Source organism: Hemitrygon akajei, unplaced genomic scaffold (genome assembly GCF_048418815.1).
Source record: "Hemitrygon akajei unplaced genomic scaffold, sHemAka1.3 Scf000155, whole genome shotgun sequence".
In the NCBI taxonomy this organism is placed as follows: domain Eukaryota; kingdom Metazoa; phylum Chordata; class Chondrichthyes; order Myliobatiformes; family Dasyatidae; genus Hemitrygon; species Hemitrygon akajei.
The window spans coordinates 106,440-120,552 of record NW_027332041.1 but is presented as its reverse complement, the minus strand read 5'-3'; the positions used below and the strand labels follow the sequence as shown (position 1 = coordinate 120,552).

The window sequence follows — 14,113 nt, the reverse complement described above, 5'->3', positions numbered from 1 at the left end:
AGGGCTGTGTCGGTGTCACGGTGAGGGGTGTATCTGTGTAGTAGTGAGGGCTGTGTCGGTGTCACGGTGAGGGGTGTGACTGTGTAGTAGTGAGGGCTGTGTCGGTGTCACGGTGAGCGGGGTGTCTGTGCAGTAGTGAGGGGTGTGTCGGTGTCACGGTGAGGGGGGTGTCTGTGTAGTAGTGAGGGCTGTGTCGGTGTCACGGTGAGGGGTGTGTCTGTGTAATAGTGAGGGCTGTGTCGGTGTCACGGTGAGGTGGGTGTCTGTGTAGTAGTGAGGGCTGTGTCGGTGTCACGGTGAGGGGGGTGTCTGTGTAGTAGTGAGGGCTGTGTCGGTGTCACCGTGAGGGGGGTGTCTGTGTAGTAGTGAGGGCTGTGTCGGTGTCACGGTGAGGGGTGTGTCTGTGTAGTAGTGAGGGCTGTGTCGGTGTCACGGTGAGGGGGGGTGTCTGTGTAGTAGTGAGGGCTGTGTTGGTGTCACGGTGAGGAGTGTGTCTGTGTAGTAGTGAGGGCTGTGTCGGTGTCACGGTGAGGGGGTGGGTGTCTGTGTAGTAGTGAGGACTGTGTCGGTGTCACGGTGAGGGGGTGTCTGTGTAGTAGTGAGGGCTGTGTCTGTGTCACGGTGAGGGGGGTGTCTGTGTCGTAGTGAGGGCTGTGTCGGTGTCACGGTGAGGGGGTGTCTGTGTAGTAGTGAGGGCTGTGTCGGTGTCACGGTGAGGGGTGTGTCTGTGTAGTAGTGAGGGCTGTGTCGGTGTCACGGTGAGGGGTGTGTCTGTGTAGTAGTGAGCGCTGTGTCGGTGTCACGGTGAGGGGGGGTGTCTGTGTAGTAGTGAGGGCTGTGTCGGTGTCACGGTGAGCGGGGTGTCTGTGTAGTAGTGAGGGCTGTGTCGGTGTCACGGTGAGGGGTGTGTCTGTGTAGTAGTGAGGGCTGTGTCGGTGTCACGGTGAGGGGTGTGTCTGTGTAGTAGTGAGGGCTGTGTCGGTGTCACGGTGAGGGGTGTGTCTGTGTAGTAGTGAGGGCTGTGTCGGTGTCACGGTGAGGGGGTGGGTGTCTGTGTAGTAGTGAGGGCTGTGTCGGTGTCACGGTGAGGGGTGTGTCTGTGTCGTAGTGAGGGCTGTGTCGGTGTCACGGTGAGGGGGGTGTCTGTGTAGTAGTGATGGCTGTGTCGGTGTCACGGTGAGGGGGTGTCTGTGTAGTAGTGAGGGCTGTGTCGGTGTCACGGTGAGGGGGTGGGTGTCTGTGTAGTAGTGAGGGCTGTGTCGGTGTCACGGTGAGGGGTGTGTCTGTGTAGTAGTGAGGGCTGTGTCGGTGTCACGGTGAGCGGGGTGTCTGTGTAGTAGTGATGGCTGTGTCGGTGTCACGGTGAGGGGGTGTCTGTGTAGTAGTGAGGGCTGTGTCGGTGTCACGGTGAGGGGTGTGTCTGTGTAGTAGTGAGGGCTGTGTCGGTGTCACGGTGAGGGGGGGTGTCTGTGTAGTAGTGAGGGCTGTGTCGGTGTCGCGGTGAGGGGTGTGTCTGTGTAGTAGTGAGGGGTGTGTCGGTGTCACGGTGAGGGGGTGTCTGTGTAGTAGTGAGGGCTGTGTCGGTGTCACGGTGAGGGGTGTGTCTGTGTAGTAGTGAGGGCTGTGTCGGTGTCACGGTGAGGGGTGTGTCTGTGTAGTAGTGAGGGCTGTGTCGGTGTCACGGTGAGGGGTGTATCTGTGTAGTAGTGAGGGCTGTGTCGGTGTCACGGTGAGGGGTGTGACTGTGTAGTAGTGAGGGCTGTGTCGGTGTCACGGTGAGCGGGGTGTCTGTGCAGTAGTGAGGGGTGTGTCGGTGTCACGGTGAGGGGGGTGTCTGTGTAGTAGTGAGGGCTGTGTCGGTGTCACGGTGAGGGGTGTGTCTGTGTAGTAGTGAGGGCTGTGTCGGTGTCACGGTGAGCGGGGTGTCTGTGCAGTAGTGAGGGGTGTGTCGTTGTCACGGTGAGTGGTGTGTCTGTGTAGTAGTGAGGGCTGTGTCGGTGTCACGGTGAGTGGGGTGTCTGTGTAGTAGTGAGGGCTGTGTCGGTGTCACGGTGAGGGGTGTGTCTGTGTAGTAGTGAGGGCTGTGTCGGTGTCACGGTGAGGGGTGTATCTGTGTAGTAGTGAGGGCTGTGTCGGTGTCACGGTGAGGGGTGTGACTGTGTAGTAGTGAGGGCTGTGTCGGTGTCACGGTGAGCGGGGTGTCTGTGCAGTAGTGAGGGGTGTGTCGGTGTCACGGTGAGGGGGGTGTCTGTGTAGTAGTGAGGGCTGTGTCGGTGTCACGGTGAGGGGGTGGGTGTCTGTGTAGTAGTGAGGACTGTGTCGGTGTCACGGTGAGGGGGTGTCTGTGTAGTAGTGAGGGCTGTGTCGGTGTCACGGTGAGGGGTGTGTCTGTGTAGTAGTGAGGGCTGTGTCGGTGTCACGGTGAGGGGTGTATCTGTGTAGTAGTGAGGGCTGTGTCGGTGTCACGGTGAGGGGTGTGACTGTGTAGTAGTGAGGGCTGTGTCGGTGTCACGGTGAGCGGGGTGTCTGTGCAGTAGTGAGGGGTGTGTCGGTGTCACGGTGAGGGGGGTGTCTGTGTAGTAGTGAGGGCTGTGTCGGTGTCACGGTGAGGGGTGTGTCTGTGTAATAGTGAGGGCTGTGTCGGTGTCACGGTGAGGTGGGTGTCTGTGTAGTAGTGAGGGCTGTGTCGGTGTCACGGTGAGGGGGGTGTCTGTGTAGTAGTGAGGGCTGTGTCGGTGTCACCGTGAGGGGGGTGTCTGTGTAGTAGTGAGGGCTGTGTCGGTGTCACGGTGAGGGGTGTGTCTGTGTAGTAGTGAGGGCTGTGTCGGTGTCACGGTGAGGGGGGGTGTCTGTGTAGTAGTGAGGGCTGTGTTGGTGTCACGGTGAGGAGTGTGTCTGTGTAGTAGTGAGGGCTGTGTCGGTGTCACGGTGAGGGGGTGGGTGTCTGTGTAGTAGTGAGGACTGTGTCTGTGTCACGGTGAGGGGGTGTCTGTGTAGTAGTGAGGGCTGTGTCTGTGTCACGGTGAGGGGGGTGTCTGTGTCGTAGTGAGGGCTGTGTCGGTGTCACGGTGAGGGGGTGTCTGTGTAGTAGTGAGGGCTGTGTCGGTGTCACGGTGAGGGGTGTGTCTGTGTAGTAGTGAGGGCTGTGTCGGTGTCACGGTGAGGGGTGTGTCTGTGTAGTAGTGAGCGCTGTGTCGGTTTCACAGTGAGGGGGATGTCTGTGTAGTAGTGAGGGCTGTGTGTCTCGTTCACTGCCTATGTCGAGAGGTCGTTCCCTGAGTTTCTCAATGCAGCGTCATATTCCTTCATCTACCCCCGCCCCCTGCGTTTCCCATCCCATGAGTTCAAAACACTCCCTGACACTCCTGTAGAGAAGTGAACGTCAATCACCGGACAGAGGTGACCCTTCGGCCCGCAATGTTGTGATATACCAATTAATCTAAATCCCTTCTGCCTTTCACACGTCCATCTCTCTCAATTTCATGGAAAGCCACGTGACTGTCAAAGAGCCAGTGAAACGCCTCTGTCGATCTGCCCTCCCCACCGTCTCTGGTAGCACAGAACAATCACCCACCAGTCTCTGTGTGAATAAAAAACTTGTCGACCTCATCTCCTCTGAACTTACCCCTCTCACCTCAATGCATGCGCTCTTGAATTAGACATTTTTATCCTGGGGGTAATAACTCACGCTCTCTGGTCCATCTGTGTCTGTTCTAGTGTGATAAACCTCTGCCAGTTGTCCCCTCCGCCTTCGCCGCTCCAGAGAAATGAAACCGAAAATTCTGACCACTGCCTATAGATATTGCCCTCTATACCGGGCAGCATCCTAGTGAATCCCCACTGTATCCTCCCCAAAGACACTCACACTTCCTTTAACGGAGCGTCCAGAAATTAATCAGGAATCTCCGAAACGTCAAACCCAGTCCCAACTCCTATCTGCTCCGCCCCTTGGTTATCCAGCACCCTTCCCCATTCACAGTGTCTGGTCCCCAATTCTCTAGACTGAAGTTCCTCTCTCCTTCCAAACCTCCCACAATTCTTATGAAACAGCGCCTGGGCTCCAACTTAGCAGGTACATCTTTGCCAGAAAACAACCTGGCCGAATCCGCACTTGGCAGCTCATTCCTGACGCCAAACATATTGGCATTCATTCAATTTATAAACTAAACTCGAGGAGTAGTCAGCGTGGCTTTTTAAAGGGCAGGTCGTGCCTTAAAAGCCCGATTGAATTTTTTGAGGATGTGATTAAACACATTGATGAAGGAAGAGAAGTAGATGTAATATATATGGATTTCAGCAAGGCATTTGATAAGGTAATCCGTGAAAGGCTAACTGAAAATGTAAGGCGGCATAGGAACAAAGAGGACAATGCCCACAGAAGGTAAAGCGTGCTTTCAGACGGGTCATATTCTGCATGGAGGTCGGTCACCAGTGGAGTGTCTCGGGGATCTCTTCTGGGGCCCTTATTCTTCGTGATTTTTATAAATGACCTGGATGAGGGAGTGGAGGGATGGGTTTGCACGTTTGCTGATAACACAAAGGTTGCAGGTGTTGCATGGGGGGCTGTCAGAGGTAACAGCTGGACACTGGTAGGATGCAAAACTGAGCAAGAAAGTGGCAGATGTTCAACCCGGATAAGCGTGAAATGGCTGATTTTTGTTGATCTTCTCCATCGACTTACCAACCAGTAGAAAGGCAGGATGCAGAAGGACAGACAGATCAGTAGAATGTTCAACAAATTGGCAAATGAAACACAATATTGGAAAATGCATGGTCGTGCACATTGGTTGTAGAAATAAATGTGCGGGCTATTGCCTAAACGGGGATAAATTCCAAAACACAGAGAGGCAATGGGACATCTACTTCCACTGCGCCATCACATCTTTCAACGCACGAGAACTAACTCCACATTTTTGCGTTATTTATTAATATTTGTAGTTTGCATTAATTTTACATTCTTGCGCCGCACTGATGGGGCAAAAAGAGAAATTCTAGGCCATGTAAGTCTCAGACAATAAATCAAATGGAGATCCCAGTAGGAAACACCCGATGCGAGTGGACAGGACACTTGGCCCGCTGGTCTTCACTGGTCTGGGCACTGAGTACAGGTGTCGGGAGGTCACGTTGCCGTGGTGTAGGACGTCAGTGAGCCCGCACAGTTTTGGTCGCCCTGCTCTGGGAAAAATGCCAGTGAGCCGGAAAGAATGTACAGGGAGATTTACAGGAATATTGCCGGGACTCGTGTAACAGAGATGGAGAGAGGACGGGGTCTTTATTCCCTGGAGCGTAGCTGTAACCTTACAGAGTTGCATAAACTCAAGAGGGGCACAGACAGACGGTATGCGCACAGACTTTCACACAGAGCTGGGGTATCGAGACCCAGACGGGACAGGATTTAGGTGAGAGTGGGTGGAGAGGAGATAGAAAGAGCGAGATCAGAGGGACGCAGGTGTTAGAGGGAACGGAGTGGAGAAGGAGAGTGCAGTAGAAAGGGGGGAAAAGGAGGGCAATATAAAGAGGTTGGAAGAGGGAGTGGTGAAATAGCGAGCGGAGAAAGATCGAGGAAGTAGGATGAGGAAAGGGGGTAGACAGAACGTTAGAAGGAGTGAGGAAGAGCGGGATGGGGGAGGGGTGGCTAGAAAGAAGGGGATAGATGGAGATCGGGGTTTTCCATGTGTGGTGGGGAGAAAGGGGTTGCAAAAACAGGAGAATAGAGTAACAGGTAGGGTCAGAGACTGCAGGGAGGATTTTGAGTGGATGGGCTGAGTGAGAGTGGAGGAGAGATAAGGAAGGGAAAGACAGGGTAATCATTTGATTCAAGTCGGCTCTCCGGGCTGTTGACAGAGAAGCTGGATCTTTTCAGGAATATCCGGCCAGCAGGGGGCAGAATACTCGCAGATGAAACGGTGATTATCATTAAGGCAATTGCCACTCCCTCCACTCGATGTGCATGCACTGCAGGAGGCCCTTCCGGAGGACACATTGTACAGTAGACCAGTGGCATCATCCCTATCAATAAATGGTTAAAAAATGTGAACAGAGACGAAACAGATCCGGCGGAACACGAGCCCGTCGCCAAACTAATCCCATTAAATCCGGGCAATCACCACAGCCCTGTGTCGTTCCCAAAATAATTCCAGTGTCCCAATGACTCCCTACAGCTCTGTGTCAGTCACCAAATTAATCCAACAAACCACCTTCCCCACAGCCTCCGGCCCATCGTCCCGCGGTCTCCACAGTCCTGTGGCAGTCCCAATGCGAATCGAACACACCCATTGATCCCGTCAGATCTATTTCAGTCACCAAACAAATCCAAATATCCGAAACACCCCCCACCCCGCAGGCATACGCTGTTCCGGAATTAATCCCATCGGCACAATCAGATCCTCCAACCCTCTGTCGGTCACCCAAATCCATCACACGGTTCCTTTCCCTCCCGACAGTTTATGCCCGTCTGCAGGTTAATCCGATTGCCTCTCACCGTTCCCTCAGCCCTGCTTCAGTCGGCAATCTGGACACACTGACCGACTCTTCACCTACATCGGCTTGTCGGTCTCCAAACTAATCCAGTTGTCCCACTCTCTCCCCCCAGATCAGTGTCACACCCCAAACTGATCCAGTTGTCCCACTCTCTCCCCTCAGATCAGTCAGACCCCAAACTGATCCTGTTGTCCCACTCTCTCCCCCCAGATCAGTGTCAGACCCCAAACTGATCCAGTTCTCCCACTCTCTCCCCCCAGATCAGTGTCAGACCCCAAACTGATCCTGCTGCATAACTCTCTCTCACAGAGTAAGGCCTGTCGCCAAACCAATCCGACTCTGCCTCCTGCTCCCCACAGATCTGTGTCAGACTCCAAACTAATTCCACTGCATCTCCCAATCCCCACAGCCCTGCGTCAGTCACAAAAATAAACCCCGGAGCCCACTGACTATCGTCAAAATATTTCACTGTCCTGTCCCGCGACAGACACGTATCACTCCCTAAAATATTCCACTTGTATCGTCCTCTCCCGACAACAAAATCCAGTGCCCCACCCCCTTCTCACAAACCTACTTCAGTCCGTAAACAAATCCCATTTTCTCCCCTTAAGCCAGTGTCATTCCCCAAATCCCACTCCACAGATCAATCCAAATCTTACCCGGTCTCGCATTGTCTAATCCAGTAAGTAACGTTTCGGCGGATAAGAGAGCATATAACAAAATTCTGTAAAATTAAATTACTTTGATTAATGCCGAGAATCGAAAAATGTTTACGAGAGTGTGTGATAGGACGCTGTGGAGGTAGCTTCACTCTGTATCTAACCGCGGGAGTGTGTGATGGGGAGGTGTGGAGTGAGATTCACTCTGTGTCTGACCCCGGGAGTGTGTGATGGGACGGTGTGGAGGGATATTCACTCTGTGTCTGACCCCGGGAGTGTGTGATGGGACGGTGTGGATGGAGATTCACTCTGTGTCTGACCCCGGGAGTGTGTGATAGGGAGGTGTGGAGTGAGATTCACTATGTGTCTGACCCGGGAGTGTGTGATAGGACGGTGTGGAGGGAGATACACTGTGTCTGACCCCGGTGCGTGATGGGAAGGTGTGGAGGTAGCTTTACTCTGTGTCTGAACACGGGAGTGTGTGATTGGATGGTGTGCAGGGGGATTCACACTGTGTCCGACACCGGGAGCGTGTGATGAGATGGTGTGGAGGGAGATTCACTCTGTGTCTGACCCCGTTTGTGTGTGATGGGACGGTGTGAAGGAAGATTCACTCTGTGTCTGACAGCGGGAGTGTGTGATCGGACGGTGTGGAGAGATATTCACTCTGTCTCTGACCCCGGGAGTGTGTGTTGGGACGGTGTGAAGGGAAATTCACTCTGTGTCTGACCCCAGGAGTGAGTGATGCGACGCTCTGGAGGGATATTCACTCTGTGTCTGACCCCGGGAGTGTGTGATGGGACGGTGTGGATGGAGATTGACTCTGTGTCCGACCGCGGGAGTGTGTGATGGGACGGTGTGGAGGGATATTCACTCAGTGTCTGACCCCGAGAGTGTGTGATGGGACGGTGTGGAGGGAGATTCACTCTGTGTCTGACCCCGGGAGTGTGTGATGGGTCGGTGTGGAGTGAGATTCACTCTGTCTCTGACCCCGGGAATGTGTGATGGGACGGTGTGGAGTGAGATTCACTCTGTGTCAGACCCCGGGAGTGTGTGATGGGACGGTGCGCAGGGAGATTCAATCGGTGTCTGACCCCAGGAGTGTGTGATGGGACGGTGTGAAGGGATCTTCACAATGAGTCAGACTCCGGGAGTGTGTGGTGGGACGGTGTGGAGGGACATTCAATCGGTGTCTGACCCCGGGAGTGTGTGATGGGACGGTGTGGAGGGAGATTCACTCTGTGTCTGACCCCGGGAGTGTGTGATGGGACGGTGTGGAGGGATATTCACTCTGTGTCTGACCACGGGAGTGTGTGATGGGACGGTGTGGAGGGAGATTCACTCTGTGTCTGACCCCGGGAGTGTGTGATGGGTCGGTGTGGAGTGAGATTCACTCTGTCTCTGACCCCGGGAATGTGTGATGGGACGGTGTGGAGTGAGATTCACTCTGTCTCAGACCCCGGGAGCGTGTGATGAGATGGTGTGGAGGGAGATTCACTCTGTGTCTGACCCCGTTTGTGTGTGATGGGACGGTGTGAAGGAAGATTCACTCTGTGTCTGACAGCGGGAGTGTGTGATCGGACGGTGCGGAGAGATATTCACTCTGTCTCTGACCCCGGGAGTGTGTGTTGGGACGGTGTGAAGGGATATTCACTCTGTGTCTGACCCCAGGAGTGAGTGATGCGACGCTCTGGAGGGATATTCACTCTGTGTCTGACCCCGGGAGTGTGTGATGGGACGGTGTGGATGGAGATTCACTCTGTGTCCGACCGCGGGAGTGTCTGATGGGACGGTGTGGAGGGATATTCACTCAGTGTCTGACCCAGGGAGTGTGTGATGGGACGGTGTGGAGGGAGATTCACTCTGTGTATGACCCCGGGAGTGTGTGATGGGTCGGTGTGTAGTGAGATTCACTCTGTCTCTGACCCCGGGAATGTGTGATGGGACGGTGTGGAGTGAGATTCACTCTGTCTCTGACCCCGGGAGTGTGTGATGGGACGGTGTGGGGGGGGGGGGTGGCTGGAGATTCACTCTGTGTCTGAACCCCGGAGTGTGTGATGGGACGGTGTGGAGGGAGATTCACTCTGTGTCTGACCCCGGGAGTGTGTGATGTGATGGTGTGGAGGATGATTCACTCTGTCTCTGATCCCGGGAGTGTGTGATGGTACGGTGTGGAGGGAGATTCACTCTGTGTCGGAGGGTTTGTGATGGGACGGTGTGAAGGGAGATTCACTCTGTGTCTGACCCCGGGAGTGTGTGATGGTACGGTGTGGAGGGAGATTCACTCTGTGTCTGACCCCGGGAGTGTGTGATGGGATGGTGTGAAGGGAGATTCACTGTGTGTCGGAGGGTGTGTGATGATTCCTGTGTTACTGTGGGATCTTCCCGTGCTGTGACACATACCGCTTCATCCCTCGAACTGATTTCGAGAAGAATTGATTCACGCTTTGAACATTCTTGCATCGCTCTGCGGAAAGATGTTGCAAATTTGGATACGTAATAACGCCGGTCAGTATTTGTGACAAAGTCCTTGGAAGAGGTTTGCTCTGGAAATCAGGAGAAAGGAATAAAGTGAATCTCACCCCACACCGTCCAATCGCACATTACCAAGGATCAGGCACAGTGGCCTTCCCTCCAAACCATCCGTCACACACTCACGGATTCAAGGTACAGAGTGAATCTCATTCCACACTTTCCTATCGCACACACCTGGAGAAGGACACAGAATGAAGTTTCCTGCACAACGGCCCATCTCAGATTCTCAGGTTCAGGCACAGAGTGAAGTTCCCACCACATCATCCATCATAGACTCTCCAATCAGGCACAGATTGAGGCTATCTGTACACTCCCCTGATACACTCACGGAGCAGGACACAGATTGATCCTCGCGACACATTATCCCATCACACACTCAGTGTGTCAGAAACAGAGCTCGGCTCCCTCCACACCGTCCCATCAGAGACCCCTGAAGTGGACTGGAGTCCACTCGACTGTTCCTTGTCACACAGCCTCTGGGTCGGAACCAGCGTGCAGAGTGAAGTTTCCCCCACACTCTGCACTCTCCCGGGGTCAGACACAGAGTGAATCTCTTTCTCCCTCTCTGTCTCTCTCCCACACACACACACACACACACACACACACACACACACACACACACACACACACACACACACACACACACACACACACACACACACACACACACACACACACACGTTTAGACCGCACGCTGGTTACTGTCAAATCACACGATCTTGCAGCCAGACACAGAGTGAAGCTCCCTCCACAACGTGCCTTCACACATTCCCGGAGTGCGACACAGGGTTCAGCAGCTGTCACAGTGTCCATTCGCATACTCCAGGAATCAGACACAGTGTAGCTCTTTCAGTAGCAACCGATTACTGACACCCGGAGAAAGACGTGGAGTGAAGCTCTTTCTCCGTTTCCCATGACACCATTCACTAACTCCATGTCCTCATCACTCATTCCAGCGGTCAGATGTGGAGTGAGGCTTCTTGCACAACGACCTGTCACACTTCCGGAGTCAGATTCTGGGTGTTACTCCCTCCACACCGTCTCATCACACACTCCCGGGGTCAGACACAGAGTAAATCTCCCTCCACACCGTCCCATCACACACTCAAGGGGTCAGACAGAGAGTGAATCTCCCTCCACACCGTCCCATCACACACTCAAGGGGTCAGACACAGAGTGAAGCTCCCTCCACACCGTCCCATCACACACTTCCGGGGTCATACACAGAGTGAATCTCCCTCCACACCGTCCCATCACACACTCCCGGGGTCAGACACAGAGTGAATCTCCCACCACACAGTTCCATCACACACTCCCGGGGTCAGAAACAGAGTGAATCTCCATACACACCGTCCCATCACACACTCCCGGGGTCAGACACAGGAGTGAATATCCCTCCACATCGTCGCGTCACTTACTCCTGGGTCAGACACAGAGTGCATCTCCCATCACACCGTCCCAACACACACTCCTGGGTTCAGAGACAGAGTGAATATCTCTCCACATCGTCCCATCACACACTCCAGGGGTCAGACACAGAGTGAATCTCACTCCACACCTCCCCATCACACACTCCCGCGGTCAGACACAGAGTGAATCTCCATCCACACCGTCCCATCACACACTCCCTGGGTCGGACACAGAGTGAATCTCCCTCCACACCGTCCGATCACACACTCCCGTGGTCAGACACAGAGTGAATCTCCCTCCACACCGTCCCATCACACACTCCCGGGGTCAGACACAGAGTGAATCTCCCACCACACAGTTCCATCACACACTCCCGGGGTCAGAAACAGAGTGAATCTCCATACACACCGTCCCATCACACACTCCCGGGGTCAGACACAGAGTGAATATCCCTCCACATCGTCGCGTCACTTACTCCTGGGTCAGACACAGAGTGAATCTCCCATCACACCGTCCCAACACACACTCCTGGGTTCAGAGACAGAGTGAATATCTCTCCACATCGTCCCATCACACACTCCAGGGATCAGACACAGAGTGAATCTCACTCCACACCTCCCCATCACACACTCCCGGGGTCAGACACAGAGTGAATCTCCCTCCACACCGTCCCATCACACACTCCTGTGGTCAGACACAGAGTGAATCATCCTCCATACTATCTCTTTACACGCTCCAGATTCCACGCACAAAGTGCCGCTTCCTCTCTTCATGCCTGCCCTGTGATGAGGAGGGGGTGAAGGAGGGGGATGATGCCTCACTTTTTCTGCTGGTCAAAAATTGACAGATTTGAGCCTTGGTTTCGTTGACAGATCTGTACTTCGTTTCCATCTCAGTGAACTGGTGACGGAGATCGCTGTGCATTCCTTTAAGAAAAGACAAATTAGAGTTGAGCGAGGAAAGCTTGGATTGAAGGGATGAGTTTAACTCATGGTAATTTTCGGTCGGACCTGACCTTCGGCTAACGTATCTGTGATACTGAGAAACATATTGAAGGATGATTAGCGTTTGCAGTGACAAGTGAGTCAGCGTCACGCTACCGAACGGGTCACAGAGAGTGTTATATTGGTGTCACGCTGAAGGGTGGAACAGTGAAGGATGTTCTTGTGGCACAGTGAGAGGCGTCGGCGCCACGTTGAGATGTGTCACGCTGAGGAATTATCAGTGTCCCGGTGACGGTTCTGTTGTTGTTACAATGGGGGTCTGCGGCAGTATCGTGCGGGGCATGTCCGGTTTCTGTGAGGGACGTTTCGGTCTCACTATGATAGGGGTTTCTGTGCCCCGGCGGGAGGTGTGCCGGATCGCAATGAAGTGTATCTCGATATCAAGGCGGGGGAAATGTCATGGTGGGGGGTTGGTGGGATCACTGTTGGTGGAGTATCTGTGTCATGGTGTGGGGTGTGCTGGTCTCACAGAGCGGGGTATATCTGTTTCACGGTGAGTGACATGTCATGGCCACGGTGTGTGTGAGAGTGTCACACTGAGCTGTCCGACGGTTTCACGGAGAGTATTATTTCGGTATCATTGTGGATTCAGCTGTCGGTATCAGTTCATGGGTTTGCCTGTGTCAGGGTGAGGTGAGGGTAAGTGCCTCAATGAGTGGTACATCGGTGTTATGTTGAGGGGTGATACTGTCTCGGTAAGGGGTATTACAGTGACTTCTGAGTCTTTGTTACGATGCGGTGCGGGGCGGATCACGTTGAGGAGCGTGAAGGTGTCACGGTGTACGGTCGCTCAGTGTCACGGTGAAGGGCGTGTCGCTGTCACTGGGAGGTGTGTTTCGGTGTCGCCTTGAGCAGTTTATCCGTAATATCGTCAGAGGCATATTTATATTACAGTAAGGGGTGCGTTGCGGTCAGAGTGACTGTCATGTGTGTGTCACGGCGATGTTCGCGTCAGTGTCGCGGTCAGGAGTGTTCTTGTGTCTCGTTGAAGGTCGTGACCGTGACAGTGCTGTTCATGGTAGAGTGAATGGCGCGTCGGTGTCAGGACGAGTCTTGATTGTGTTCCGGTATAGGCCGTGTCTTTATCTCGGTTTGGGGTGTGTCAGTGTTGTGGTGATGGGTTTTTAATCGGTGTTACGGTAAGGGGCGTGTCGGTGTCACTGTGGTGTTTTACAATAACAATTCATTCCTCTCCCTTTACTTATGGTCTGACTCCACCGGGACACCGTTCCACTCACTGTGGATCAAGAGACCAGCCACTGTCACGATGAGGGCGGACGTAACTAGGCAGAGTAGACAGATCAGACGGTACGGTCTATTGCCGATCTTCACTTTCGATTGTTGTCCATGAGCAGCTGTGGAGACACCACAAGACCATGAGACTATAAGATACAATAGCAGAAGGAGGACATTTGGGCCATCGAGTCTGCCCCGCCATTCAATCATGGGCAAATGTAATTCTTCCAGTCATCCCCACTCCCGTGCCTACTGCCGATACTCTTTAATGCCCGGGCTAATCAAGAGCCTATCTCTCTCAGCGTTAAATGCACCAAATAATTTGGCTTTCACAGCCGCTCGTGTCACAAAATTTCACCGATTTAACAACCTCTGAATAAAGTAATTTCTCCGCATCTCAGTTCTAAAAGGACGTCGTTCAATCGGAAAGTCGTGGCCACTTGCCCTAGAATCGCTTACCATTGGAAATAACATTTCCATATCTAATCTCTCCAGGCTTTGAAGATTCGGTAAGTTTCTATGAGAGGCCCCCTCATTCCCCTAAACTCCAAGGAATATAGCTCTAGAGCTGCCGGATGTTCCTCATACAGCGACCCTCTCATTCCTGGAGGTATTTTCCTGAATCTTCTCTGAACCCTTTCCAATGTCAGTATGTATGAGAAGCCCAAAGCCCTCTGTTTCCTCAACACTTCCCACTCCTCCACCTATCTTTGCAAATTCTGCACAAGTCTTTGAAAGACATTGTCGAAATCAGCGGTCCCAACACCGACCCCTGTGGAACTCCACTTG

The 14,113-nt window shown here is 53.4% G+C and overlaps 1 long non-coding RNA gene across 1 annotated transcript; it reads right to left on the bottom strand.

Moving 5' to 3' along the window:
• Nucleotides 1–4,958: 4,958 nt before the first annotated feature.
• On the bottom strand, nucleotides 4,959–9,639 carry LOC140724050 (uncharacterized). Its single transcript, XR_012098027.1, has 3 exons — nucleotides 9,543–9,639; nucleotides 7,140–7,204; nucleotides 4,959–6,009 (listed from the first exon to the last, which is right to left on the bottom strand). It is a non-coding gene; the product is annotated as an uncharacterized lncRNA (long non-coding RNA).
• Between the last annotated feature and the right edge of the window lie 4,474 nt (nucleotides 9,640–14,113).